This window comes from Notamacropus eugenii, chromosome 3, assembly GCF_028372415.1.
Source record: "Notamacropus eugenii isolate mMacEug1 chromosome 3, mMacEug1.pri_v2, whole genome shotgun sequence".
In the NCBI taxonomy this organism is placed as follows: domain Eukaryota; kingdom Metazoa; phylum Chordata; class Mammalia; order Diprotodontia; family Macropodidae; genus Notamacropus; species Notamacropus eugenii.
This window is the reverse complement of record NC_092874.1, coordinates 418,394,967-418,421,502: the sequence shown is the minus strand read 5'-3', so window position 1 is coordinate 418,421,502 and position 26,536 is coordinate 418,394,967. Positions and strand designations below refer to the sequence as shown.

The 26,536-nt window shown below is 34.9% G+C and overlaps 1 pseudogene; it reads left to right on the top strand.

Annotated features, from left to right (window-relative positions):
- Nucleotides 1–317: 317 nt before the first annotated feature.
- LOC140532262 (serine/threonine-protein kinase VRK1 pseudogene) lies at nt 318–1,686 on the top strand (annotated as a pseudogene).
- Nucleotides 1,687–26,536: the final 24,850 nt, after the last annotated feature.

Here is a 26,536-nt window from a genome sequence, read left to right as displayed (position 1 = left end):
TGAGGATGTTTAGCCTGAAGAAGAAAAGAAATAAGGGAAGAGGTGATTGTCTTCAAATATTAAAGGATTATTGCATGTAAGTGGAGTTAGACTTGTTATGTTTGATTTTTAATAAGATATAAGAGGAAAAGAGGCTTTCTGAAAATGAAAAGACTCCCTCAAGGTGACACTAAGATTTCTTTCACTGGAAGTTTCCAAGAAAAACAAATTTTGTGGGGAGGGGAATTGTGTATGAATGGACCTTTGTCTGTCTAGGATGACATTGAAGGATCAAAGTTTTAGACCTGGAAAGCACGAGAGGTCACCTAGTCGCCTCCATGACAGCTGAGGTCCAGAGAATCTATGATTTGGCTAAAGAATTAATAAAAGATGGCAGCTTACTCATTGGAAGTGTGTGTTTGGCCAGCTGAGACTCTGGGTAGCCACTAAGGAACACCCTGGCTTTGAAAACCCAGATGTTGGTGCCTTTTTGAAAACATCACAACCTGTAAAAAAATGTCCAACACAGAGAAATCTAGCATAACAGTTTACAGTAGCTGAGGTTTTAATTGAACTTACCAAAAAGAAATGGAAAGTAGGAAAACTTATCGGTCAAGGTCTTTTTGGTTGCATGGATTTCGCTGATAGTAATTCTTCAAAGTCAATTGGCAGTGATGCCCCCTTTGTTTTAAAAATGGGACCAAGTGACAATGGATCTCTCTTTGCAGAACTAAAATTCTACCAGGGAACTGCTTAACCAGAGATAATTCACAAGTGGATTTGTTCCCATAAACTTAAGTACCTGAGTGTTCCTAAGTATTGGGTTCTGGACTACATGATAAAAAAGGAAATAGGTATAGGTTTATAGTAAAGGACCACTTTGGGAATGATCAGAAATTTTATGACACTAATGCCAAGAGATTTTCATGGAAAACTGTTTAGAATATTGGATATTCCGTAATATATCCATGAGCATGAATATGTACATGGAGATATCAAAGCCTCAAATCTTCTGAGCTACAAGAATGATGACCAGGTGTATTTAGTAGATTATGGCCTCACTTACTGATATTGTCCAGAAGGAGCACATAAAGAATACAAGGAAGACCCTAAAAGGTTTCAGGATGGAACCACTGAGTATACAAGTATTGAAGAACATAAGGGTGTGGCCCTATCAAGATGCCTAACTTGGAAATGCTAGATTACTGCATGATCCAGTGCTAGCCATATTCCTTGGGAAGACAATTTGAAAGATTATCAGATATTCCACAATTAGCTACCAAGAAAATGGTGCAAGTTTGCTAGACAAGTATCTTCCTGAGGAAAAAAAAAATAATCCAGATGAAATTGCTAAGTATATGGAAGAACTAAAATTATTGGGCTATGGAGAAATACCTCATTATCAGAATTTATGAGAAATTCTTTTGCAGTGGTTAAAAGCTACAGGAAATAAGGATGATGGCAAATTGGACTTTTGTGCCTTGGAAAATGGAGATTTGCTAACAAAAAATAGGACCAAAGAAGCAAAAGAAAGAAGTTGAAGAAAGCATAGCATCAGGACATGAAGATATGGAAATTTCACTTCCAAATATATTGGAGGGATCTCAAATCCATTCAAGAACCAGAAAGAGAATCCTGAAGTGGAATAATAGTTATTCATGTGAAGTAGAATATACAGAATTTGCTTCATTTCTCCTTTTTCAATAGTGAGTCTTTTTTTCCTTTCTTGTGTTGTATTTAATTTTCATGCGAATCTTGGGAGGAAGGGAGATAGATATATATTTTTTTTAATTTTTGGTATCGTTGAAGAGTGTTTAAAGATTTTTATCAAAATAAACACCCATATACTTTATTATACTTTAAAGTCCAGGAAAAAGAATTAATATAATACATATAAGAACTAAGTTTTAAACCTAAGATGTCTGATTTAAAATCCAATATACCTTCATTTGCACAGTTCTTCCTCTCATTTTTAAGTAGGACTTATGCAAGGTGAACTCTGAAGTCCTTCACCATTCTTAGATCTTATCATCTTGAACTTTGGTGTATTAATATACCTAATTCAGCAATAAGGCCAATACTTCAAATTCCTACATATATAATTTATTTTTTTTTAGCCAGAGCAAAATGTTTGTCTTCTACTTATAATTGTTATTTGAAAAATAAAAACCTGGTAAAAAATGTACTGTGTAATATTATTTGAAAACCTTAACTCTTAGAAAACATGCAATGTTGTATATAAGAAAAGGGGAAAAATTTTAAACTACAGCAGAGGAAACTATTTCTGTCATCAAAATAAAATTTACTTCTATCCTTTTTCTTGAAAAATTGAAAGTATTGGTAATGGACAAAAATAGCACGGGTGAATTAGAACGAACTGATTATTCTAGGTCTAAATACGTTGACCTTTTTAATGCTGTGTAATAATTTTAACCTATTTTGATACATTTGAAAGAAAGTCATTTGACTTTATGCACTGCAGCAGAAAGGCATTTCTTCTATGGAAAAAAATAAAGCAATGCTGTCTGTTTCTAACAGATGTCCTCAACCACAGATGTCCTCATTTATTATCCTTAAAGCAAACTGTTGAAATCTGAAGTACAAGGATTGATTTTTAAGTGGTGAACTTCAACAACCCTTAATTTAAGTTACATTTTTTAAAATCACCTTAGATTGATTTGAAGAATTAAACTGAATAACTAAGCAATAAATGTCAGGTTAGTGGCATGCCTATATATGAACTACACTGTCACAACATGGAGAAAGGACCTCCAATGTCCAAATGAAATGCTGCAGTTTTAAGTAGGGTGTAATTTTTCCCTTGGATTTTTACCAGAATTCAATATGCCTGGAGTTTCACCAGCCTTTCCCTACAGCTCTGTAAAGAAACATTTATATTTAGAAACTACCAAAGCTCTGGCTCAGTAACATTCCCAAGAGAATCTGTCTGTTTAGCTTTCAGCAGCAAAATCTGCTCTCATTGAATACTTTCAACACTAGCAGAAGACCATCTTTTTATTAGGATTTTAACCCTTTTGTAATTGCAAAACGTTGCTAAATCCTATTTTATGTATTCCTTCTCATTTTAACCTGCAAACTAATCAAACTGTGGACATAAATTCAAAAAAAATGTAGAATTTTCTAAACTGTGTTACACCTAAGTAAAGATAAGACAAATTGAGTTGTGTATGAATAGAATTCATTGTATATATTGTATGATCATGCCTGCTGTGATTATGAAAGGGGGGAGTTGATGGGTTAGATATAAATTAGACTAGAATTTAGACACCAGATTATTTCAGCTTTCTACTGAGAGTGTGATTGTGCAGTAAGGAGCCACTGAAATCTTTTTTTTTTTTTAATTTTACTTTTTTTCTTCGCCACTCTTTCTTTTTAATTTAATTTTATTATTATATTTTTAATGTTTTATGATCTCTGCCATAAAATTAAGATTTTATCCCTCCCACACCTACCCCCCACTACCTCCTCCTTCCCCACGACAGCATACAATTCTGTATAGGTTCTACATGTACTTTCCTATTGAGTATATTTTCACTATAGTCATGCTATGTAGTCAAACTAAAATAAATGGAAGAAATCATATAACAAATCAAAACAGAATACACAAACACACACACACACACACACACAAACATGATCTGCTACATTCTGCTAATGACTTCCATATTTCTTTCTCTGAGTGTGGAAGGCATTTTGCCTTATAAAACCACCACTGGGATTTTTTTTTATTTTAATAAGTTCTTGAGTTATTACAAAATTCCAAGTCTACCAGAAAAAATTCTCCCACACTGTGGTCATTGCTGTGTGCAAAGTTCTCCTGGTTCTGCTCCTTTCACTCAGCATCAGATCATAGAAGTCCCACCAGGCCTCTCTGAAGTCTTCTTGTTGATCATTTCTTATAGCACAATAGTACTCCACTACATTCATATACCATAATTTACTCAGCCATTCCCCAACTGATGGGCATCCCCTTGACTTCCAGTTTTTGGCAACTACAAAGAGTGCTGCTATACATATTTTTGTATATGTGGGACCCTTTCCCATTTTTATGATCTCTTGGGGATATAGTCCTAGTAGCGATATTGCTGGGTCAAAGGGTATGCACATTTTTGTAGCCCTTTGGCCATAGTTCCAAATTGCTCTCCAGAATGGTTGGATGCGCTCGCAGCTCCACCAGCAATGAATTAGTGTTCCAACTCTCCCACATCCTCTCCAGCATTTATCATTGTCTTGTTCTGTCATGTTTGCCAATCTTATAGGTGTGATGTGGTACCTCAGAGTTGTTTTGATCTGCATCTCTCTAATCAATAGTGATTTAGAGCATTTTTTCATATGATTATAGATATCTTTAATTTCTTCCTCTGAAAATTGCCTGTTCGTATTCTGTGACCATTTATCAATTGGGGAATGACTTGTATAGTTATACATTTGAGTCAGTTCTCTATATATTCTAGAAATGAGGCCTTTATCCCTGAGCTTAGCCGTAAAAATTCTTTCCCAATTTACTACATCCCTCCGAATTTTGGTTGTATTGGGTTTGGTTGTGCAAAAACTTTTCAGTTAAATGTAATCAAAATTATCCATCTTGCATTTCATAATGCTTTCTATCTCTTCTTTAGTAAAAATTTCTTCCCTTCTCCATAAATCTGACAAATACACTATTCCTTGCTCCTCCAGTTTATTCATGGTATTAATCTTTACACCTAAATCATGTACCCATTTGGACTTTTTTTTGTGTACGGTGTCAGGCATTGGTCTATGCCTAGTTTCTGCCACGCTGTTATCCAGTTTCCCCAGCAATTTTTGTTGAACAGTGAGTTCTTATCCCAGAAGCTGGGGTTCTTGGGTTTCTCAAACAGTAGATTGCTATATTCATTGCCTACTGTGTTTTGAGTATCTAGCCTATTCCACTGGTCTAGTCTTCTGTTTCTTAGTCAGTACCAAGTAGTTTTGATAATTACTGCTTTGTAATACAGTTTGAGATCTGGCAGAGCTAAGCCACCTTCTCTAACATTTCTTTTCATTAGTTTCCTTGATATTCTGGACCTTTTGTTTTTCCAGTTGAATTTTGATGTTATTCTTTTCCAGCTCTAGAAAATAATTATCTGATAATTTGATGGGTATGGCACTAAATAAGTAAATTAATTTAAGTAGAATTGTCATTGTTATTATGTTGACTCGACCTACCCAAAAGCAACTGATGTTTTTCTACTTACTTAGATCTGACTTTATTTGTCCATAAAGTTACTTGTAATTGTGTTCATATAGTCCCTGGATTTGTTTTGGCAGGTAAACTCTCAAATATTTTATAGTGTCTACCTGAGCTTTAAATGGCATTTCTTTTTCTATCTCTTGCTGTTGGGCTTTGTTGCTAATATATAGAAATGCCGAAGACTTGTGTAGGTTTATTTTGTAACCTATAACTTTGTCAAAAATTGTTTATTATTTCAAATAGTTTTTTACTTGAATCTCTGGAATTCTTTAAGTATATCATCATATCATCTACAAAGAGTGATAACTTAGTTTCTTCTTTGACCATTGTAATTCCTTCAATTTATTTTTCTTCTCTTATTGCTACAGCTAAAATTTCTCGTACCATATTGAATAATAGTGGTGATAACGGACATCCTTGTTTCACCCCTGATCGTATTGGAAATGCAACTAACATCTCCATCCCATGTAATGATTGCTGAAAGTTGTAGGTAGATACTGCTTATACATGCTATTTTTTAAAAGAAAAGTTAAGAACTCCTGCTTTTTTATCTAAAATTATGGATTTACAAAGAACAGCACAGATATATGTGAAAGTGAAAGCTACTCTGGAATTTCACTGGAAAGAGATATTACTTTCAACTGAGGAAATAAGAAAACACTTTAAAGAGGAAGTAGAGCTTGATCTGATTAGCGAAGGGTGACACCTTCTCAATGGTGTCACCATTGAGACACACCAAGATAACACTTGACTACATCAGGTTGCCACATGTTCCAGTTTTCTTTCTTTGCTCTAAGGTACTAGATTCTTCTTATCTATCTGCCCCTTCTCCTTATATTTTTGCTCTTTCATGTGAAGAGGCCTGTCTGAAATGGACGGAGTTGCACATCAATACAGCAGCTCAGATTTATATAACTCTTTAGAGTCAATAAAGTGAGGTCATTTTGTGTGTCATTTTTTTGGTTCTCCACCCATAACCAAGAGAATAATTGTTAAATCACCATTTCAGAGAATTTCAAAGTACAAAACCTTTCAATATCTGAAAAGTTTGACTTGTTCTGCCAATATCCATTTTCCTAAGAGCACTACTCTCTCAATTGTGCATCACAGATATGCTTTTAAAGGGTGGAGAAAGTATTCACTATTATAGAGATAGTATGTGTTTGACATAATTGTCATGATGTGAGACAAGGAGGTAGACTTGCATTATTTTGCTTTAAATCATATTTTCATCAGTGTACCACTTTTAAAGAGCTTTCTCATTTATTTCTTTCAATTGCTTCACATTTACCTCACTGTGATAAGCAGTTCTCTAGAGAATGTTAGTACATTCAACATAACTCCAAACTCTGGGGAAACTGACATTAAAGAAGTGTAATAATAATAATTGATATAGTGCTTTAAGATTTGCTTAGATGCTAAAGTAGTGTATTTCAATGAAAGTAGAAAATCAGAACTCTCAGGATTATATTAGTAACTTTTTTTGCTTCCCTTTGCTTTACCCAAATGAAAGGATACTTTTCCTGGAAAATACATCAACTAAAATTGCTTAGACAAGCTATAAGCAAATGGATAACAGACAAAAAGAAACAAATTAATTCTGAGAATCACTAATTCATGGAAAATTAACAGGCATAAAAATTACCACAATGCAATGACCAAAATAAATAAATAGATAGATAGATAGACAGATAAATAGAGGGTGTCTGACTCAGCAAATACTTAATCTATTTTCCTAACAGAGAGTTATTAACACAAGGCCATGAACATTTTGACTACACGTTCATTTGGAAAATATCACAGAAGAAGGAGCATAATGTTTCAAAAAAGTGCATACACATGTATGTATGTATATATGCATATATGCATAAACGTGTGTATGTTAAAATAACATTGCTATTTGAATAAGTGAGAAAGGACACATGAGGACATATCATCAGTGTCACTGCAACATCCATCACACTGTATCTTCAAACAGAATGGCATGCCATTTGTTCTTTATTGTCATGAATATGAGCCATCATTATGAAGTTAATCTGTAAAACAAAATTGAAGGGCTCTTATAGAATGCTTTTGTTCCTCTGGTGCAATTCAATTTATTTTCTCAGTCAGGGTTACTATCAGACAAAATGTCATAAGTGCTCATGTCTGGAATCTTTTTAAGGTGTCTGTTTCTAAGGTGAGTTGGACAATGTTTAATTTTTAAATTCAATTCAGTTTTATTTTCAGTTCAAAATTCTTTCCAACTTTCCACCCTTGAGTACACAGTGGTTCATGGAAAGAATATGATTTTGAATGAGATGGAATGTTGTAACAACACAAGAGCATCTTAACTTATTATGAGTTCACATAGTGGTACAGGGAATTCTCCACTTTCATGAACTGATAAAAGCGAAGTCTCTTGTCTTCATTGGACTTTTTCCTCATCTTTTTCTGGCTCTGATATTTACCAAATATGAGAGACTAGGACTTTTTGACTTCCAAGCAAATCATAGCCAATAATATTATGAGTACCAGCTCTGTTTCTTATGTGTGCATATGTATGTGTTAGTGTGTGTTTGTTGTTATTGTTTATTTGGAAGGGGAGCATTGTGGGAACCTTAAAGTGCTTAAGACTTATTTGTTATTATGACTTAAAAGGAGATATAAGCTTGTGCTAGAACCTATACAGAGGAAAGTGATATTTTAAATAATAATTTTAAAAATACTTTACTAATTGTTGTGTATTGACTTTATAATTCATTAAAGTCTAGAATTCAACCTAATATTCATTTAAAACAATATAATATATACAAAATAAAAGTGACCTACATTTTTCATGATTGCCAAATTAATATTTAAATATACTGATAATGAATTATACATGGCACTAGAGCATCACAGCAATGTCTGTAAGAAATGTGAAGACGTAACACATTTCCTACATCTAGTTCTCTTTCTTCCTTAGTACAATCCTACTCTAATACAATCAAATCTTCACCCCCAAAATGAACCCCTATGGGCAATGCTAAGGTACTCATTGACCAAAGATTAACATACTTTCACTCCTTCATTACCTCTCCATTCCAGTCACTAGGAATCTCTAGTTGTCATTGTTCAAAAGCTATTCTACACCCTACACAAATCATTAATTTATTCCTATTTCCCTCAATCTACCCCACTAAAATCCCACTCAAAAGCTGTTATTCACTTACACTGTGGCTTCTGGAATACCTGTTCCATAGATAATAAACTTGCTTTTATCTTAAACATTTTTCTTTCTCATTTCCTTCACCTTCCAAAAGTCATTGAAATGTGTCTTTCTTCTGATGATACAGCTTCGTTCCCGAACTGGTTACACTTTCACTCATTTAATTACAGTCTGTCTTAATTCACTTACCCTCTGCCTTACAAACCTAAATCCTCCTCTTCATTCTCAACCTGATTTACAGTTCCTCCACTTTCAGTTCTTTCACTGGACATTACACCTGCACTGATGACACTCTCCTTATTTGCCCATGTTGACCTCTTGGAGATTCAGTTTCATTCTACATTTATTCTTTCCCTTGGCCCTTTCTGCAGCCACACTCGTTCTCAGGTATATGAGCATCTTTCAGGTAAGTTGATATAGTGTTTGCTACCTGAAAACTCCAGGAGAAATGTCAGGAGCAAAACAAAGGTCTGTATACAACATTTGTTGATCTGACCAAGGCCTTTGACACTGTTAGTCATGAAGGCTTATGGAAAATTTGGTTGCCAGGAGAAGTTCATCAGTACTGTACATCTATTTCATGATGGTATGTTTGTCCCGGTTCTGGATAGTGGACAATGCTCTCATGCCTTCCAAGTCATCAATGGAGTGAAACAGGACTATGTGCTTGCTCCCGTGCTGTTTAGCATGATGTTTTCAGTCATGTTGTCAAATGCTTTCAAAAAGGATGAACATGGTATCAAGGTCAACTATTGTACTGATGGCAAGTTCTTTGATTTGAAAAAGTTATAAGATAAGATCAAAGTGTTGGCGCATGATTTTCTGTTTTCAAATGATTGTGCACTCAGTGCAGCCTCTGAAGCTGAGATGCAACAAAGTAACGATCAGTTCTCTGATGCCTGTGCTAATTTTGGCCTAATAATTAACACCAAGAAAACACAGGTGTTCTATCAGCCACCACTACACCATCCATATATGGAACCATTGGTTACAACAAATGAAGAAGTTTTGAATGCTTTGGATAAGTTTGTTTACCTTGGTAGTATACATTCCAGGGATATACATATTGACGATGAGGTTGATGTATGCATTGCCAGAGCTAACTCAGTGTTTGGGAGGCTCCAAAGAAAAGTTTGGGAGAGATGACGTATTAGACTGACTACCAGACTGAAGGTTTACAGAGCTGTTGAGCCGACCTCATTTTAGTATTCCTGTGAAAAATGGACAGTCTGCCAGCACCATGCCAGGAAACAAAATCACTTCCATTTGAAATGTCTTAGGAGGATTCTGAGGATCACCTGGCAGGATAAGGTACCAGACACTGAAGTCCTTGCTCAAGCTGAAATACAAGCTTTCAAACTATGCTTAAGAGAGAGCGCAATTCTGATGGGCTGACCACATTGTTCGAATGCAAAATGTACACTCACCAAAAAGACTGTTTTATGAAGAACTCACATGGGGTAGGTGATCACATGGAGGTCAGAAGAAGCAATACAAGGACACCCTCAAGGTCTGTCTCAAGAACTCTGGATTTGACTGAGCAACATGGGAGACACTGTCACAGGACTGCTCATCATGGCAGGCCCACATAAGAAGTGATGCTGTGCTCTATGAGCAAAGCAGAATTGAGACAGCACAAAGTAAATGTAGGAATGCGAAAATCTGGAGTATCCACTCCATATATCCACACAGACTATCTGTGCCCAACTTGTGATAGAGCATTTTGAGCTATTATTGGTCTGATCAACCATAGTCTGACACACTGAAAATTTACTTTATCATGGTGATGTCATTTTGGTCCTCTTTGAAAATGAAGAACAACACCCAACCAACTTATTCTGTCAAAAATCTTCCCTTCCAAGCCTCAGCCTTAGATTCACCTAAATTTCCATTGCCTCTACTCCTACTTTCATGCTGCTGAAAGAAGCCAGAGAAAATCTTGATATCCGCTGGCTTGCTTCACTACAAATTATATTTCATAATCTCAACTGGGCCCTCATTGTGGCAAGACAATCACATTAATTACACTTCCCTAATCAATTCGCTACAACATTAATCATAGGTGATTTTGTATTATCCCAAATGAGACAGCATTTGTAAAAGCATTTAGCACAGTGCCTGGCACATAGTAGACACAATATCTATGATTATTTATTTTTCTTTCCCTTTCTAATCCTTTTCATTCTTCCTCAAACCTCTTAGTATTTCTCCTGCTTTAACTCTTTAAATAGATAACCTTGCTTCATATTTTACTGAAAAGAATATACTACAGCTTCCTCTCCTCCCCTACTGTTCATCTCACATAACTCAGATGACTTCTGCCACAATCTCCTTATTCACTCTGTGTTTCACATAAAGATATGGCTTTTCTCCTAGCCTAGGCAAAGCCCTCTGCATTCATAGGTTGTGCAACTGCATCACTTTTGTAGACTAGTTTACCCTCTTCGTTTTCCCAGTTCTTTCATTTCTCTTCAATATCTCCCTACTGAGTGGATGCTTCTTAATAGACTACAAACATGCTCATATCTTCCCCTTCTTTAAAAAACAAAACAACAAAACAACAATGAAAAAAAATTGCTTGCTCCATCCATCCTTGCTAGATATTTTCCCATTTCTTTCCTCACTTTTGTAGCTAAACTGCTTGAGAACATCTTCTATAATAGGATCCCTCACTTCCTTTCCTATTACTCTAATGAACTCTACAGTGTGGATTTCAATCTTATAATTCAACTGAAATTGGTCTCACCAATATTATTTATAATCTCTTAATTGTTAAATCCAATGACTTTTTCTCAATCCACGTATTTCTTGTTTAACATTGTCACTCACCTTCTTCTACTTGACAGTTTTTTCTCTAGGCTTTTTTTAAATACCAGTCTTTACATATATATCCTTTCCTTCTGACTGTTTTTTAGGGTATTCATTTAGGTCATACCCATTAATGACAGATATCTGATAGGGCTCTGTCCTGGACCATTTTCTTTTCTCCTTCCATACTAATAACTTGGTGATCTGATCAGCTGCCATTGATTCAACCATCATCTCTATGCTGACTCTTCTTAAATTCACTTTCCCAGTCATATCAGCTTTGTTGACTGCATAGACACATTTCTATCTGTGCAGTTCGCACTTCAAATTAGATGTAGCACAGACATTCTAAATATAATATGTTCAAAACTGAGATCATTATTACACTAAAGAAAATCCCTCTTTTTCATAATGTACCCATTGCTGTTGAGAGTACCATCATCTTCTCAGTCACTTAGGCTCACATTCTAGGTGTCATCATTAATTCCTCACCCTCTTCCACTTTCTATAATGAATATGTTGTCAAATCCTGTCAATTTTACCTTTGTAACATCTTGCACATAAACCCCCATCCTTTCTATCTTTTCACACTCATTCCTATGATGGGTGTACAACTGGTGCTTAATAAGTACTTTCTTGGTGACTACTACCTTATGAAAGTGCTTTAAATGACCAACTCACATATTCTATCTTCTATTTACAGTCAGGAATATAAATGCAAGAAAACTATAAAGTGAGACAAATTCGATCTTTTGTGTGACTTATCATATGTATATGTGTATTCTTTTCCCCCTTTTCTGACAATCTGATTTTTTTAGCTTCCTTAAGGAAAAGGGAGTTATTTTAGGAGATCTGTCTTCCAACTATCATTACAAATGATAGCTATATGGTTGAAAAAGAGTCAAGAAGAGTCAGAGTCAAAAGAGTCAAAGAGTCAAAAAGAGCATAAAAGATCAAAAAATCTCAGAGAATAACAATGATTGCAAAGAGTAGCTTTGGAGCAGGATATACAGTCAATGTTATTCCCCTGCCTTCTTCTCTGTTTTCAAATTAAGATGAAAAAGGGTGAAAATTTGTGAGTAAAGGTTGAATTAAAGCACAATAGAACTGTCCAGCATTATTTTTTTGCTTCTGCAATGTGAAAACAAGGCAAGTGGAGTGCAGGCTGCTTTCTGGATTATGATATCATTTATGTAATTGAAAGAAGACATTATTATGCTGAACATATATTTTTGACTTATTAGCACAACACATTCCTTCTCATATTTACAGGTGATAATATTTTCTGTCTAATGAGTTGGTTACATATTTTAAAATGCTTTAAGAGCAACATTGCACATTGATATGAAAGGGTCATATCTGAAAACATATTTTGATTTTCTTTTTTATTTTTATATGGTAGTTTTTAGAATCTGCTAAATGTTGTGATATCTACAGGAGGAGGGAGAAGGAAGAGGAAGAGAAGGAGGAGGAGAAGAAGCAATTAGCAACACGTTTCTGGCACATTAGTGGACATTACAGCATTCTCATCATGTGTGAAATCATTGTCATGAGGAGATGCAGTTAATATTATACATGAGACAGAGGAAAAACTAGAAGATCTACAAGATAAGTCCTGTAGCCTGAAGCAATTCCTCAGGTAGAGGAAACTACAACAGATATCAGACACACAGTCCTGGAGCATCATAAACTTATAAGTTAGTAAAGTAAATAGCCTTAGAAAGATACTTTTACTAGAAGATATTATGCTCAGAAAAAAAAAAATGTTAGGTTCCCAGATAAAATAAGTAGTGAATGCAGTGCAAATCAGAGAGGGTGCTCCTGAGCAAATAATGCCAGGACAAGAAAAATGTAAGGATAAAACAGCAATTGTTTTTAAATGTTGGGAACTTAAAGAGAGGAAAATGAAAGTTCATAAACTCAATATGGAATAAAAGAAAGGTACCAGTCATTGAATATGGTTAGTAAAATGTTGAGCAACTTAAATATCAAAAGATTCAAAGCTAGAACACGCTAATAAATGTAGATTCCTACCAAATGTTTGAAATAATATACATTTTGGTATGTAAGGAGAGGAGGTGAACGGTTGTCAAAAACTTATTCTCAAAGGTTAATTATGATAGGCCATATGGAGTAACAAATAGAAAGCTGACTTACTGTTTAGTCATTCTGCCATGTTCAACTCTTTTTGATCCCAGGGATCATAGCATGCAAGGTCCTTCTATCCTCCACTATCTCCCAAAATCTATCCAGACTCATGTTCATTGTTTTCAAACAATATCTATCCATCTGTTCATCTGCTATCCCCTTCTTTTACATTAATTTTTCCCAACATTATGGTAATTTCCAATGAGTCCTGACTTCTTATCATGGTGCCAAAGTATTTGTGCTTCACTTTCAGTATTTGTTGGAATTGAGTGGTCTGAATTAATTTCTTTGATTATTGACTGATTTGACCTCCTTGATGGCCAAAGGACTTTCAAAAGTCTTCTACAACATCACAATTTTAAAATGTTAACTCTGTGGTGCTCACTTTCATTATAGTTTAACTCTCACATCCATGCATTGCTACCGGAAAAACTATAATCTTGACTGTATGAAACATTGTTAACAAGGTAATGTCTCTACTTTTTAGTTTGCTCTCTAGATTTGCCATACCTTTCCTTCTTAGGATAGAGTGTATTTCAATTTCATGACTTCTGTTGCCATCTTCAGTGATCTTTAAGGCAAATAATATAAAATTGGAAACTGCTTCTATTCTTTCTCCCTCTATTGGCAAGGAAGTGATGGAACCAGTTGCCATGATAGCTGGCCTAGGATGGCCTAGAAAGATATAATTTTAAGTCCTAACACTGATACCCACTGACTACAATCCTGGACAACTCATTTAACATCTCAGGGCACTAAGCAACTCTCTATAGGAATATACATACAACTGTACATAGAGAAAGTGCTGACCATCAGTTATAGGGAGATCTTCCTCATTCATGAGTTACCTACATCTGTAAAATCACAGAAACAGAATTGAATTTTAGGAAAACTATTTCTTCTAGGAGCCTTAAGAAAAAGAATAATGAATGCATGTGACTTAGAGTAGAAAGTTTGAGTGCAGAGTTGAGGAGAAAGTCACTAAAACAATCCCACAAGAATATGTCTTTGTCAGTCAAGGCCTTCTTGACACAGGGCAAGAAAAGGCAGGTTAGCTATATTTATTCTTTGTACATGCCAGGAGACACTATAATGCAATATGCTGATTTTCCACATTTTTAATTGCTCTGTACTTTATGTATCTTCAAGTGTCACACTTGTTTCTTGCTGTACTGTATAAAATATAAGTACATAGAAGGTATGCTTGTTCCTTCACTGCTAACTAAAATATGACAGAAATTCATTTTGGAGATGAAGATGAAGCTACACAGCCAAGACAAGCAGAGAGATCCAAGTGCCAAGTGGTACAAGTGACAATAAAATACGGCTTTTGCTTCAAGAACTTGGGCTTACCAGTGCTTAATATGGATGCTTTAAGAAATACTGGAGTTTGATGGCATTCAAGCACAACTCTCAGATTCTTCATTTCAATTCAAGAAATATTTATTAGGCATCTAGTGTGTAGATTGATAGATATGTGTACATATATATGTAAATATATGTGTACATATGTGTGTATGTATGTATAGATGTGTATGTGTATATGCATATTTTATATGTGTGTGTATATGCACGTGCATGTATATATGTACACGTGCATGCATACATGAATATACACGTGCACATTTACTGTACATACATAGACACATGCATGTGTATATGCATATAACATACATGTACATACATACACACAAAACACATTGTGTATACATACACACATGTACTATATATGTATATACATGTATGCATTTATATATGCACATATATGTACACATATATCACATTATTGTCATGGCAATCACACAAAATTAAATTCATGATTAACTTTGCAAACTAAAATGTGGCAGAAATGCCAAGAATCATATTATCAAAATTATGTCTAATTGTTATTGAGGAGGTGCTCAGTAATGTCAAGTGCTTCAGAGAGGTCAAGAAGAAAGAGGGGTTAATAAAAAGGAAATGAGATTTAATTAATTTTAAAAGCTGTTAGAAACCATGAAAAGAAAAGTTTCAGTGGAATGGGGGGAAAATGCAGACTATTGTGGGTTTAAAAGTGTGTGGATGTGTAATAGAGGAGAGAATGAAGGTGGACAGAATTTATTAAGATTTTGTTTGTGAAGCAGAGAATGGATGTACGGTAGTAGCTTGAGGGCATGGTAGGGATAGAGATCTGACATATTTGTAAATAGCAAGGAAAGAGATAGTAGATAAAAAGCATTTGAAAATTAACTGGAGAAGGGTCAGTTTCCTGAGGAAACTCTTCTTCAAATACTATAGCAAAAGAAGAGAGAACAGAAAACAATACTAAGGAGATTTGAAGCATAACTTTGTAAAGAGGGTGTTAAAAAGAGATGACCGTTATTTTTCAAGTAAACTGTGAAGTGAGGTCCATTACTCAAGAGAAACTTGAGGAGAAAAGAGATAATTTGGAACATAAACTGTGGAGAGTAAGTAGGGAGATTCAATTAGAGAATAATTGTTACACAACATTAAAGATCCACTTAGAATTCTATGACCAATTAGTAGCTGATTCAGTCACTGTCAATATTATGTTATATCTCTCTTGTATATTCAGCTGCACTTGAATAGAAGTGGAAAAGACACATGGTGAGGGTAACATGGGGTTTCAGCTTGGGAAAACAGAATTATAATAGGACAAGATTCCAAGGGATTCTAGAGTAAGAATGACCTAAATTTCAAATGGTTAACAAAAGAGTCTACATTGGAAAGGTAAGCTATGGAATACATGAAATAGAGTGAGAAAGTGAAGAATGGTCAAGTAGCTGACAATTGTCATGACAATGAAGAAGACATTGATCAGAAATAGAGTAGAAGGATAAATGGAATATTAGAAGTTTATGATCAGAATAAGACAGTTTAATACCATTGAAGTTACACAGTTAAGAGTGATGGAGAGATCCAAGGTATGATCACATGTACATGTGGTACGATTTTGGAGCATTGAGAAAGTTGTTGAAATGGAAGATCATGGTGTTTGAAGTGATGTATATTTTACATGCATATTAAATATACATGTATATTAAAATTCATGTATTTCAGAGCAAGAGAGAGAGGTAGAGATGAAGATAGTGAGCCAAATCTTGAAACCCTTTAAAGAAGAGAAGGAGTTATCATGGAGTGAGTAGATGAAAGCAATCAGTAGCTTGATAGAGTAATAAAATCAAAGTGAATCTCAAAAGAGTAGAGGTTGCTATGGGATAGAAACAGAGGAGAAGTTGTGAATTGACAGTGAAGAATAAGAAATATTCAATCTTCTTCCTCTTACTGACTCTGTTTCATGAGAAAATTTCAACTCATGGACCTAATGAGAAATGTAACTTCTACCTGAGAAATTAAGGTTACCTTGAGTTCAAAATTGAGGAAGGTGATACTACTAGCTCAAATATGAAGGAGAGTATGTTAACAATAGAGGATGGAGTTCCACAATGGAAGGTGAAAGCACACCTATAGGGTCTGTGAATGGAGAAGACAGACGTATATGGAGTTGAGTAATTAGGGAATTAGTATACAAGAAGGGAGTGCTTACCTATAAAACATTTGAAACTGGTCAGTTGGGTCCCCAGTGAGGCAGCTACAACTACTCACAGATTGTTGTTTCTCCTTCAGTCTCAAAGAGGACAATGATATCAGTAACATGAGGCCATGATTTGTAAAGGAATTGGATTTAAGTGAGGGAGAGTTGTGCAAAGTCACCACCCTCACTCTCTCCTCTGTAGCCATCTGGGTCCAGTGGCAAGACAGTTCAGGATGCCTGGAGATAGCTTTGGATGCAGTGGGAGAATTTGGCCTTTTAAAGATAAGATCTTTCCCAGGTCTCAATTTGACTGAAGCAACACCCATTCAATCATTAAGTATAGGTAATAAATGAGGCAAAAAAATGGCTTCTTTTACCTCATCAAAAAATAAATCAATCTAGAAAGGAAAGATCCTCTGTTTCTGGCCAGAACAAAAAGTAATTGTGATTTATACTCACTCTGAACTATCAGGGAGGGCTCAAACAATGACCAAGTGAGGCTTATACTGGGATCTATTGCTAAGGATGAGTGAAAAAACCAATTGTTTCTGTTTTGCCCAGAAACCCTGATAATCTTCCCCTGAAAAATTGATTATTTTTTCTTAGATAAAAGAGGCCATGTTTTGCCTCATTTATTACTTAGCCTTAATGACTGAATGGGTGTTATCTGAGTCAAACTGAGACCTGAGAAAGACCGTAAATGAATTATCTCCAGTCATCCTGAACTATGTCTTGCCATTGGACCCATACGGTTTCAGAGGAGTGAGGCTGGTGAGTTTGAACAACCCTCACTCACTTAAATGTAATTCACTGACAAGTCTTGGTATCACCTTCATGAAGCCATGGTCCTCTTGAAGAAGGAAGGTCAAACAACAACAATAACAATAACCTTGTGATGGAGAGATATTTATCAAGCTTGTAGGTGATATGGGTTGAGGTGACTGGGTAGGAACTTACCAGAGCTATGAAGGCAGCCAGTTGTTAGCTTCCTATTTTAATTATTATTATTCACCACAAGGTACAAAGCTCAGATATTTTTTAGATGTCTAAGGTCATCAAATGCAATTAGTACCCTTTACATTGTACCACATTTGATGCCAGATCAAGTTTCGTTAATTTATTACTATATCATTAAAAACATTCAATGAATGTCCAGAATGCCTAATAAAAAGATTCTTCATAACATATATTATAGGTTCAGTGATTAAAAAAATTAATTCCCTCTCCAATTCATTTTTGCATGGGGCCTGTGGATCAGTATTTTCATATTACTCCCTTGAACAGAGATTTAGCTTATTAAGTGTAATGAAAACTCTCAAGCTGGCATTCAGGGGGTCATCAAATGGCTCTTATTTCAGACTTGTTCAATTTCATCATCAGTTTTTCTCAATGACAAAAAATCTCACTGCTTTACTTTTAGCAGTTCTCTTACTTTTCTGTGATTTCTCTTTCTCTATAACAAATTGCTTTAAAGAAATGTAATAAATGTCCAAATGTAATGAAGTGTGGAAGAGTGCAATTCAACAAATATTTGTTAAACATTTATACCTATTACTTGCCAGGAAGTGTCTTTTTTAAAAGAAATAAAAGCAATACTGCCCCCCCCCCAAAAAAAACCATGCAAAAGCAAAATAAGCAAGCAAAAAACAACAAAATCACACTTTCTTGTCCCTGAAGGCAAAATGTCCTCTTTTTTTCTATGCAGATGACTTTTTGTCCATATAGCTCTCTCATTTCTGAGTATATCCATCCCTCCTGTGCCTACACACCTCTTATAAGAATGATTTTAAAAGGATCAACAAAAAGGAGTTAGGTAAAACTAACCAACACATCAACTGTCTCTGACAGTATGTATAGCATTCTATGTTTGTATTTCACAAACTCTGCAACATAGAGAAGAAGCTGCATTTTTTATTTTCAACTCTTAGGAAATTATGTTCTCCTGAGGGAATGCCACACAAATCCTGAAAAGTAAATACCAACTACATGTGACTTGTCCTTCATTCTCAAAAGGACATAACATCATGGAGATAATGACATGATTTGCAAGCTACATAGTAGAGAGAGAGAGACCACTAAAACTTGGAGAAGACAGTAGGACTAAGCTATCTTATACAGATGCTCTAAAGTAGTTATAAAATAAGTTATGAAGCACTGTTGAGATCTAAAAAGCAACATAAATGCTTAAAAATACAATCTCATACTTCTAGATGATATTTTTGTTGGATGATATGTTTTGTTTGTTTAAAGAACAATAAAATTAAGTTGTCTATTTTAACCATATATTACCAATATCTAAGTATGGACTTCTGAAAATAATATAAGTATTTCTTCCAAAATACCTCTGAAATCTATCTAAATTAAAAGGTAAGTGATTCCACTAAAAAAAAGTCTAAATTACCCACCTCATACACCTTACCCACCTTTGTCTAAATCTTGTTTTGCATAATGGAAGATTTTATTCTAGCCTCCATAATTCTTCAATTCACCTTCCAACCTCCTTATTTCAGTAGGGAAGTCAATGAGTCTTGAATTCTACACCATGTTAACACTATTTCTCTGGAGAAGGGAGTGAATTATTGCAAAATACAAGTGAGTACTCAGAAGTTTGTCAAAAGCTTCAGATAAATCCTGGATTTGTTTCCAGTCATGGAAAGCCAAATTAAGAAGATGCTCATCTTTCTGTTTCTGGAAAAGTGAAAAAACTTCTACTCCTTTAACTTTTAGAAGAAATCATTAAACATGAATTGTCAAGTTATACTTCCTTTAAATTTGTTAATATTACTGGAAAAAATAGTGAGGCATGATGAGAATACTAGAATGAACTCTTGATCCAGTGTTCAAATTCCATCCATTTTATACACATTAGATCCTGGATAAGTGACTTCCTTCTGACCCTTATTTTCCTCATCTGTTAAATGAATCACTAAGACTAGGGGGTTTCCAAGTTTCTTTTGGATTCTGTATGAAAAGGAATATTTTCATCTGTTTGCTTTCTTGGTGTAACTTTTTTGAAAACAATATCCAAGCCCATTCTCCAATCAGAATAAAATTTGGAAGTCCAAGGGAGGACTGCTTTTTTTCTTAGCAGGCTCAGTAGTCTATTATACAGTCCAGTAATATCTCATGCAATGAACACATGACCATGTGGTTCTAAAGAGAGGTGAACGTGGATGGGACATGTGGAAATGAAGTAGTAAAGAGTTGCAAAATAATGACCTCAGGAATACAAAACTTATTTTAAATTCATATTATTCATTAGTTAATATGACTGCAATTTGTCTTCCAAATATTACACCCACACACATGTGTGCGTGTATTTGTGTATATGATATATACTTACATATAATAAGCATATATGTTTATATATGTGTATGTAGAGATTACCCATATTTATTTTTGTCTATTTAATTTTTAATCTATGGAATAAAACAAGCATTTCCAAAACATACTATAATAAAAAATATGGGGGTGTAGCCAAAATGGCAGATTAACAGAATGGACTTTCTTGACTACTTCCCCTAACCTCATCCAAATACATGTAAAAAAATGGCTCTTAAATGATTTCTGGAGCTATAGAACTCACAGAAGATGAAGTGAAGCAAATATCCAACCTAAGACAACCTGAAAGGTCACTGTGAAGTGTCAATAGCACCATACTGTGAGCAAAATACAGTCCAATGTGGGCTGTGCTGGTAGAGAGAGAACTTGAACAGGCATTGCGGGGGGAGGGGCTGAATCTCTTGCACCTGTGGTGATTTCCATATTTCACAACCCTAAAATTCTGAGGAAAAATTGAAAGGTCAGTGAAAAAATCTGTGGTACTGATTGAGAGAAAGTAGAGTGATATAGCCCCTGGGTGGCAGAGGGGTAAAGGGCTGGAGGAACCCACAGCAGACACTGCAGCAGAAGGGGTAGCTGTAGCCACTGTTTCTGGAGCTGTAGGCTTATAGATCATGGGGGGATCAAGTGGCTGACAGTATACACCCCACCACCACTGGAAGCAGAGAACTACCTTGAAAAGAGCTCAAAAGTCAAGTAAACATCTAGGGAAATGAGCAAAAACTGGAAAAAGAATCAGACTATAGAATCTTACACTGGTGACAAAGAAGACCAAAACAGGCAAACAGAAGACAACAAAGTCAAAGCCCCTACACCAAAGCCTGCGAGAAAAATATCTCAAGCCATGGTAGAGCTCAAGAAGGATTTCAAAATCAAGTAAAAGAAGTACAACAAAAATTAGGAAGAGAAATGAGAGTGATGTAAGAAAATCATGAAAAATGAGTCAAGTGCTTGCAAAACGAGATCCAAAAAAATTGAAGAAAATAACACTTTAAAAAATAGACTAACCCAAATGACAAAAGACATCCAAAAAGCCAACAAGGAGAAGAATGTCCTAAAAAGCAGAATTTTCCAGATGAAAAAGGAGGTTCAAAAGGTCACTGAAGAAAAGAATTCCTTAAAGATTAGAATGGAGCAGATGGAAGTTAATGACCTTATGAAAAATTAAGAAATTATAAAACAAAACTAAAGAAATGATAAAATAGCAGACAATGTGAAATATCTCATTGGAGAAATAACTGACCTGGAAAAGAGATCCAGGAGAGATAATTTAGAAATTATGGTACTACCTGAAAGGCATGATAAAAAAGAGCCTGGACATTATCTTTCAAGAAATAATCAAAGAAAACTGTCTTGATATTCTAGAACCAGAGGGTAAAATAAATATTGAAAGGACCCACCCATATCCTCCTGAAAGAAATCCCAAAAGGAAAACCTATAGGAATAACCTAAGAATATTATAGCCAAATTCCAGAGCTCCCAGGTCAAGGGAAAAATATTTCAAGCAGGCAGAAAGAAACAATTCAAGTATTGTGGAAATACAATTAGCATAACACAAGATCTAGCAGCTTCTACATTAAGAGATTGCAGGGCTTGGAATATGATATTCCAGGGGTCCAAGGAGGTAGAATTAAAACCAAGAATCACCTACAAAACAAAACTAAGCATAATACTTCAGGGGGAAAATGGTCATTCAATGAAATAGATGACTTTCAAGCATTCTTGATGAAAAGACCAGAGTTGAATCATAAATATGTCTTTCAAACACAAGAATCAAGAGAAGCAAGAAAAGGTAAACAGGAAAGAGAAATCATAAGGGATTTACTAAAATTGAAGTGTTTACATCCCTACATGGAAATATAATATTTGTAACTCTTGAGACTTTTCTCAGTATTTGGGTAGATAGACGGATTATATACATATAGACAGAGGGCACAGGATGAGTTAAATAGTAAGAGATCATATCTAAAAAATGAAATTAAGGGGTAAGAGAGCAATATATTGGGAGGAGAAAGGGAGAAATAGAATGGGGCAAACTACATCTCACATAAAAGAGACAAGAAAAAACTTTTTCAATGGAGGGGAAGAGGGGAAGGTGACAGGGGAAAAAGTGAACCTTACTCTCATCACATTTGACTTAAGGAAGGAATGACATGCACACTCAATTTTCTATGAAAATCTATTTTATACTACAGGAAAGTAGTGGAGAAGGGGATAAGCAGGGCATGAGAGATGATAGAAGGGAGGCAATTGAGAGGAGGGGGTTATTAGAAGCAAACTCTTTTGAGGAGAGCCAGGATCAAAAGAGAGAATAGAATAAATAGGGAACAGGATAGGATGGAAGGAAATATTGTTAGTATTTCACATCACTTTTATGGAAGTCTTTGCAAAACTGCACATATATAGAATATGTTGAATTGCTTGCCTCCTCAGTGGGAGTGGATGGGGAGGGAGGAAGGGAGAGAAGTTGGACCTCAAAGTTTTAAAATCAAATGTTAAAAATTGTTTTTATGTGCAACTGGGAAATAAAATAGACAGGTAATGGGTTATAGAAAACTATCTAGACCAACAAGAAAATAGAGGAGATAGGATAAAAGAAGGTATGGGTGTGATAAAAGGGAGGGCAGTTTGGGGGAAGGAGTAATAAGAATATATGCTGTTTTGGGGTGGACAGAGGGGAGAGATGGGAAGAAAATTTGGAACTCAAAATTTTATAAAAAATGAATGCTAAAAATTGTCTCTGTAATTGGAAAAATAAAATACTATCAAAAATTTAAAAAAAATTATAAGATGATTGCATATGAAACTGCAAATCTGTTAAGTACAACATGCTATTCCTTTTAAATACATGTTATTATATACAATTGTTTGTTTTTCTTTTTTTTCCCTTTTCCTACCTTGGAGATGGCTATCGTTAGACATAAATAAGAACATATATAAAATCATTCTATACATACTTCTCTATGTCAATTCTCTGGATGTAGATAGGATTTTCCTTCACATGTCTTTTGTGGTTAATTTTGGTATTTATCATAGTCAAAATGACTCATTCCCTCAAAGTTGTTCTTAAAACAATTCCACTGTTCCTATACACAATGTTCTCTTGTTCTTGGTTCTATTTATTTTGCATTTCATTATTCTCTGCAAGTCTGTCCATGCATTTTCTAAATCATTCAGTTCATCATTACTTATAGTACAATAATAATACATCACAACAATATTCTACAAGTTATTCAGGAATTATATTATACTATTCAACCACATTTACTGTTTTTGAAAGACTTCAGTGTATATGAATAAGAAAATATAAGAAAAGGCTTACTAATACAATATATTGGATATAATATATAGCATATGATATTATATACTATATTATATAATAATTATATTCTTATGATTCTTATATTGTTACATTCACTGTGTATACTATAATATGCTATATATAGTGTATGTATATATCTGTGTATACATACATAAGTGTGTTTGAACACACACATTAGAAAAAGTTTACTGAAGTCTTTCAAAAACAATAAGAAGTATGAATTTTCGGCCTGAAGAAACCTATAGCCCCAAAAGTCAAGTCAGTTCATCCTCAGAACAAAACTACATTCTCATTCATTCTCATTCTCCCTCTGCCCCCCCCTTCTCTCTCTCTCTCTCTCTCTCTCTCTCTCTCTCTCTCTCTCTCTCTCTCTCTCTCTCTCTCTCTCTCCCTCTCTCTCTCTTTGAGGCACACACACACACACACACACACACACACACCCCACTTCTTCTATATTCCACAATAGCAATGAAAAAAAATGGGAGAGGGGGAGGACACCTATGACTTCACACATGTGGGTAAATCATTATGTGAAAACTCCAGTCTTCAACATGTATTAAAATTTCTCTAATCTTCAACCTGAGAGAGTTGCCTGAGAGATTATGTGACCTGCCTTGTATATATATAGACTTTCCATTTCCATTCATTTTTCTCTATAGGGCTATCTTACCTAAGTTTTCTAAGATTCTCTTCATCTTCTTATTTATTTCTTATTTTATAGTAAATTTGTCTAACTCTAAGAGAGGGAAAGTCGAGGTACGTTTTTAGTACAGTTTTACTGTCTATTCTGTCCTGTGACTCATAACTTTTGCTTTAAGAATTTGGATCCTGTACCATTTGGTACATAGATATTTAGGATTGATATTATTTCATTGTCTCTGGTTCCTTTTAGCAAGATGTGGTCTCTCTGCTTATCCCTTTTAATTAGTTTTGGGTTTTTTTTTTACTTTATTTTGTTCAGTATGATGATTGTATTTTTTTTTGTTGTTGTTGTTCAGTCCTTCAGTTATGTCTGACTCTTTGTGACCCTACTGTCCATGGAATTTTCTTGGCAACTTTATTGAAGTATTTCCTTTTCCAATGGATGAAGGCAAAAAGAGGACAAACAACTTGTCCAGGATAACACAGCAAGTTAGTTTCTGATGCTGGATTTTAACTCAGGTCTTTCCAAATCCAGCTCTAATGCACTAGCCACTGAGCCATTAGATGTCCCTATGATTGATACCCCTGTATTTTTTACATCAGCTAAAACATAATAGATTGTATTTCCTTTTGTTTTTACTTTGTGTATGTCACTTTGATTCAAGTGTGTTTCTTGTAAACAGCACATTTTGCATTCTGGTTTCTAATACTTTCTGTTCTTTGCTTCTGTTATATGGGTGTGATGGCAAGCAAAGTAGGATCTTTTGCTGTTTTTATTTCAGTACAATCAAGTACCTCTAATTGAATCTTGCCTTTATCAATCAAGAGTCTTTACTGGGAGTAAAGTACAGAAACAAGAGTTTCTTTAACTAGAAACAGTATATGTATTTGTATTGTTAATGTGATTAAAGATCTTCCCAACTATTAATGAGCATGGAAGATTTGTTGGAAGATCTCAGCCTTTTGTTACTGAGGCACTGGTTCTTAAGGGTTGTGATGGCCTCTGTCTGTGATAAAGGTATAAATACTCTGAGGGTGAGGTTTTGGTTTGGGGCTTACTGACTGAAAGTGTTTGGGCCGAGGAGAATCTGAGAAGCTGCTAAAGATGTTGGTGCTTCCCTCTCTGGTAACTATGGTCAGACAGTTGGACTCTTCTGTTGATTTGTGATATATGAATTGATTGTGATCAAACAGCTGGAAGTCATGTCTGTTGATCTTTGGTTTCCTCTGTATTTTCTTTGAAGTTCAAGGTGCTGACTTTTTCCCCTGAACTAGATGAACAATATACGTGCTTCATTAAAGGAGAGTGTTAACCACTCAAAAGTTGCCTTCCCTTTGATAAATGCAGATCTAAAAACCTGTGATAGCAGACCCCCCTGTGGAGGTTGGGGTGCTTACTGTGACTGTGGGTGAATCAATCCAATTCACATTCAAAATTATAAGTACTGTGTATTTCCTTCCACCTTGCTTATCTTTCCATCTGTCTTTTTATCTAGTTGATCTAGTCTTTTTCTGACCCATGCCTTCTTTCATATGACCTCCCTTTTATCACCTCTCTCCTTTTCCCTTATGTCCTTCCCCTCCTGCTTCCCAATTAGGTAAGAGAGATTTCGATTACTAATTGAATACACATACATTAAGTGTTCCCTTCTCCCTTGAAAGATTACACTCCATTTTGTTGGGTAGATTTTACTTGGTTGTAATCACAACTTTTTTGTCTTTTAGAATGTGATACTCCAATCCATTAACACACCTTTAAGATGGAAGCTGCTACATTTTGTATGATCACAACTCTGGCTCCACAATACTGCAATTTTTGCTTTTTCACTGCCTCCATTATCTCTTTGACCTGTGACCATAGTAATTTTGCAATAACATTCCTGAGAGTTTCCATTTGGAGATTTCTTTTAGGAGGTCATTAGTGAATTATATTAATTTCCATTTTACTCTCTTGTTTTAGGATTTTGGAGCAGTTTTCTTTGATAATTTTCTGAAATATGGTGTCTAAGCGTTTTTTTTTTGTTTGTTTTTTTGTTTTTTTTATGATGACTTTCAAGTAGTCCAATAATTCTTAAATTATCTCTCCGTGATTCCTTTTCCAGGTCAGTTGCTTTTCCTAAGGAGATATTTCACATTTTCTTCTATTGTTTTTACTGTTTCTTGATGTCTCATGAAATCAATAGCTTCTACTTGCACAAATATAATTTTTAAGGAATTATTTTCTTTAATAAGCTTTTGTTCCTCTTTTTTTCATTTGGCCCACTTGCTTTTTAAGATACTATTTTCTTCAGTATTTTTGGTACATCTTTGACTAAGTTCTTAATTGTCTTTTCATAT